We start from the raw sequence: 5,684 nt of genomic DNA on the forward strand, positions 1-5,684 counted from the left end.
CGGCACAAACAGAGTAATGTTGTGTATGCTGTTCAGTGTCAGGAGGGCTGTGATCAGTCTTACATCGGGGAAACAAAACAGCCACTGGCCAAAAGGATGGCCCAGCACAGAAGATCAACATCATCAAGCCAGGACTCTGCGGTCTACACTCATCTCCAGGCCAGCGGTCACTCTTTCAGTGATGAAGATGTGCACATCCTGGATAGAGAGGAACGATGGTTTGAGAGAAGAGTAAAGGAGGCCATCTTTGTGAAAAGAAACCGTCCATCGTTAAACAGGGGTGGAGGCCTACGTGTTCAATTGTCCCCCTCTTACAATGCTGTGATTGCTAGTATCACTCAGCCCTCTGTGAATAGTAAACAGCCATCAGTGTGCTAATGATCCATTGTTAGGCCGATGTTCCTTCTTGAGCATGTGATCAGCTGGTTTTGGTTGTCAGCAGCAAAACTGGTTGATCCACTCTGAGAAGGTGCTATTTAAGAGACTGAGCTGAATACAGCACCTCAGACTGAGGAAGTCTCTCAGATGAGAGACGAAACGTTTATACATTTTTTGTTGTTTTGCTTTGTTTTTTTTGTTTTTTTGAATGTCCAGAGGATCAGATTTAACTTTTTTAGAGCTCTAAAATGATTTAAATAATATTTATCTGATAGATTTCAGTTTGTATATGTAAATAATGAATCTTCATCATACATCAAAGTTCGTCATGGAGTTCCTCAAGGTTTAGTGCTTGAACTAGTACTCTTTACCTTATTTATGGTTCAATTAGGTGATGTTATTAAACAGCATGGGATACATTTTCATTGTTATGCTGATGATACACAGTTATATTTGTCCATTAAAACCAATGAATACAATCAGTTACTTACAAAATAGACTACAAGCATGTCTTGAAGACATAAAAACCTGGATGACCCTAAATGTTCTTCTTTTGAACACAGACAAGACTGAGGTTTTAGTGTCTTAACTGGAGTTAGTAGGAGAGATCATATCTCTCCAGTTTTAGCTTCTCTCCATTGGCTCCCTGTCAAATCCAGAAATGAATTCAAAGTCTTACTTTTAACGTACAAAGCCCTCAACAACCTAGCTCCATCTTATATTCGAGGTCCCTAGAGTTTCCAAAAGCAGAATGGGAGGAAGATCTTTCAGTTATCAGGCTCCTCTCTTGTGGAACCAACTTCCAGTTTCTGTCCATCAGGCTGACACATTGTCCAGTTTTAAGACTGGGATTAAGATTTTCTTTTTTGATAAATCCTATAGTTAGGGTTGGCTTGTAATGCTGTCTCAAGCTTAGACTACTGGAGGACAAATTGACCTCATTGCTCATTGACCTTAAATGATTTGTTAAAATTGAATAGTTTTCATTTTATACCATTTCTATCTTAACATGTGATTCTTGACCTGCCTTTGTGTATCTATTCCTAACAAACCCAGCCGGTCGAAGCAGATGGCCACTTGTCCTGAGCCTGGTTCGGCTAAAGATTTTTTCCTCATGAGGGAGTTTTTCCTTTCCACTGTCGCCTTCATGCTTGCTCAATGTGAGAGTTCTGTGATGAAAGTAAATTCAAAGCAGTCTGCTCCTCAGATAAATAAAGTTAAATTATTATTTTTAAATATGAAGGTTTCTGTTAACATATTTTATATATCAATGTTTCTAGTCAGTGCCCTGAGATGACTTCTGTTGTGGCTTGGCGCTATATAAATAAACTGAATTGAATTAAATTGTTTCAACAAAAACAGAAACTGACTAAATCTCCACAGGATGGCAGCAGCAGCTCAAGTCTCCTCAGCGAATGAGGAAAGGCCTATTTTAGTTCTGACAAAACACAAGACAAAGGCTGGAAATAATTTGTTATCATCAACAACATGAGCAGAGAAGGAACCAAGGAGACAAAAGAGATGAATAAAAATCTAAAGAGTAGAACAGTGGTGTCCAGTCCTAGTCCTTGCATGCCACTATCCTGCATGTCTTAGACGTTTCTCTGCTCCAGTCCACCAGTTTTAAATAAATGATAAATTGGCTGGTCTCTGCAGAACTTTAACCTCCTAAGACCTGAATTCTTACATATGTGGATGCCAGGTCCTATGAGGTTAAGACCTGCTGAGGACACTGGAAACAAATAAAGCATGCAAAATAGTGGCCCTTGAGGACTGGGATTGGATATGCCTGGACTAGAACAACAAATGAGATGGCAACTACTGAAGGAAGAAGAGATGGACAGAGTCCTAAAAACTGGTTCAAAGAGGTCTCAGGTATCAGTTCTGGATCAGGTCGTTCCAGTACGTGAGCTCCAATCCTGTCTTCTGCTGACGTTGGACTTAACCTTGTTTGAATCTAATCCTCATCAGAGTCCCATGAACTGCTTTAACATGCAGCCGCTGCAATGAGCTGCAGCCAAGAGATACACAAGGAGGCCAAACCACATTTACTCAGACCCAGGGTTATTCAGAACAAGATTATAAAATTTATATTATACAATTTCATCGATAGAAATAAAAATTAACAAAGTGACAAAATTATCTACCATTGTTCAAACTTGAAGCTTAAATATCAGAATTTGTTAGCCTATATGGTGTGCTTTTAGAGCTGTAGTCCGCACACACAAGGTGCATACCTAATGTGAAAGTCCCAACTACACACCCTCGCAACTCGCTAATGGACTGTCAATCACTGTGCATTATAAAGATTTCTCTCAGCCTCAAATAACTAAATAAAAACTAAATATAGTAAATAAATTCATACCTGAACATAAAAAAGAAGGACAAGAACAACATGGATAAACTAAATGCAACATCTGAAAATAATGATCCAAGGTGTATTTAAATTTTTTGTTGGGAAAATATCCTATTTGTTTACATGGAGGGCAGAGCTTAAAAATTGTACTTCAGCCAGCCATGAGAGGGCACTCACCCTTAGTGGCTTCAACTTCCCGTTTCCAGCCATATGTAAAAATCAGAATCAGAATCAATTGTATTGTTAAGCACAGTTAAGCACAGCAAAAATACTTTGTACATTTCAGTGCAGCCGTTCAAAGACAAGGGTAGACGGACGTGCACGGAGGCTGCAGCTTCATTGTGAAGCGCATCCGTTATCACTTAGATAAGAAAAGGGAAGAAAAACATGAGGAAAGAAGGTATAAAAAAAGATCTCTCACACTCCTTGACACACAGGGCACATTGTAAGGTAGCAAAAAATACTACCTCAGCGCAAAAAAAGCAACAAAGATAGATATGACGTTTTGGAGGGGGTGAGAAGATCGTCAAAGGCAGTGGAATCGTCCGTGAACACTGCCAGAAAGTTCCATAGTCCTGATAAAAAAATGGCACAGTGTCTATCAGCCGGCTCAACTCTAATAAGGGTCCACAGAGGGACGGGGGGGGGGGGGGGTCAGGAAGGGAGGGTGCACAGTTTCATTATTTACATATCCTCCAGGAGCAATTTGAGATAAGTTGGCCTATCCAAGGCCAAGCAGGGAGCCGGTTTCAGATAAACAATTGTTTTGGGAGAGGCTGACTACTGATTTCATGTCTGCCTTCATAGTTTCTGCTGGTACACTCAATGGTGAATCCAAACAGCCAGATTTGTGGTCATTCCGTCGGTCCATGCTTGTAGCCTTATCCAAGGTCGATTTCTTCATGCCAGCAACTTCTAGAAATCGCAAGTGGTCTGCGATTCTCAGAAATCCAGCTACGGTTTAGCTCGCAAAGCATCTAAGTCTGAGCTCTCAAAGCACTGTTCAATCCTTCATATAAGGCAGGCATCCTCACCATAGCCAAAGCTGCTGTCAATGTCTTCCTAATTTGTTTATATCCCAGGTACCCACCAATTCCAAAAAGCAGAAATCCTGTTATCATAAATCAAATTATGTACATGTCTTCAACGTCTTCAATGGACAATACAGACATACATATCATCTTCCATTCATTCCAGGAATCTGTGATATATCCAGCTTCATATGTCCCTTCAGGACATGAGGGTTCTCCTGCACCCTGTCTTCTCGTCGAGAAAATTTTATCAATTGAGTTAATAGACCAGCTGACCAGATCCATAATTTACAATTCGTAAGATGTGTAAAGAGAAGCTCTGAGACAGATTCACAGGACAAGAGCAAAAGCAGGAGGGAGGCAGGAGAGGAGAAAACAGCATCTGTCTTTGTCGAGAGAAAGTCAGAAAAAAATTAAATAAAAAGATTAAATAAAAAATAATGAAAGATAATTCTGTATTTTTTCCTGCCGCACTTTCTCAAAAGTTACAGAAGATAAAACCAAACATAAGCAGACACATAGACCACCTAACTGCAGCTCTATCAGAAAAGTTGTCTTTGTTCCACAGTGACAACATGTTATCTGTGTTTCTGACTCATCAGAACTCTGGCAGCATGATTGTGGATCAGCTGAAGACCTCCAGCCTAGGAATGATGAATGCAGCTGTGGAGGAACTTCAAACATGTTGAACTGAAGCAGAACTTCTCTCTGCTGTTTTCTAGTTCTGACAGTTTGTTCTCTGCTCCTTCCTGAGAACTGGTGTTCATCTGTTTGAACTTCTCCATGTTCCCGCCTCTGGATATGTAATCCCAACACCTGCTCGGTCCAGTTTTGTCTCTTTAATCCTGTTAGCACAATAATCCTCCCAAAGCTCAGAGCCCTGTAGGACTTACCTGTAAGATGCTGCTGGTGCCCAACTAAACTACTCGGAAAGGACTGGACCCCCTGCCCCCTGACCATCAGACCTTCGGCCCCCACAGGTAACCCTGCGTGAACCCTTTGTGCTGCAGCAGCTGGCTGGTTGTTGTTTTAGACTTTATTTGCACTACGCCATGTTGTGAGTTGATGAGTTTGATAAGACTCCACGACAGGAATGAAGACATTAAACTACATGTTGGGATCCATTGTTTTACATGTTAGACTCCTCAATCTGCAGTGATGGACCAACAACAAATGACTAATTAACTGTTTCCTTGTTAATGGTTATGTCTGAATCGTTTTCCTTGTCTATGATGAGTTTCATTTTATTTTATTTTGTCTGTACAGACAAACTGAACAGGGTAATTACAGCATGTTGAGTCACAGAAGAAGATCCTGAAAGTTGAATTAGTGCTAATTTAAATTTATGTTAAGATGAAAGGACATGCCTGTTCCAGTCCAAAAAAAACAACAACATTATTAGCTTTAATCACTATGGCTTTAAACCTCTTAAGTTTCAATGAAAAGAAGTCTGAAGTCATGTTGTTCCCTCCCAATGGCACGATCACAAACCACTGCATCGACCTTTCCACTCTATCCCTGTCAGGAAAAAAAAAAGAGTCACTAATCTGGGAGTGATAATGGACCCTTCCCTGAAACTTAACAATCATGTAAACATGATTGTTAAATCATATTTCTTCCAACTGAGGCAGCTTTCTAAACTGAAGCCCATATTGTCCAAAAAGAACCTGGAGACAGTAATACATGCATTCATTACATCTAGGCTTGATTACTACAATTCACCCCTGTTTGGTATCAGTCAAACCTCCATTGCACGACTACAACTGGTCCAGAATGCAGCAGCCCGATTTTTAACCAGTACAGGCAAAAGAGAGCACATTACACCAGTTTTGACCTCACTGCACTGGCTACCGGTTCACCTTCGAATCCAGTTCAAAATACTCCTGTATGTCTACAAATCGCTGAACAGTTTTGCCCCC

Source organism: Nematolebias whitei, chromosome 2, assembly GCF_014905685.2.
Source record: "Nematolebias whitei isolate Nwh7 chromosome 2, NemWhi1, whole genome shotgun sequence".
In the NCBI taxonomy this organism is placed as follows: Eukaryota; Metazoa; Chordata; class Actinopteri; order Cyprinodontiformes; family Rivulidae; genus Nematolebias; species Nematolebias whitei.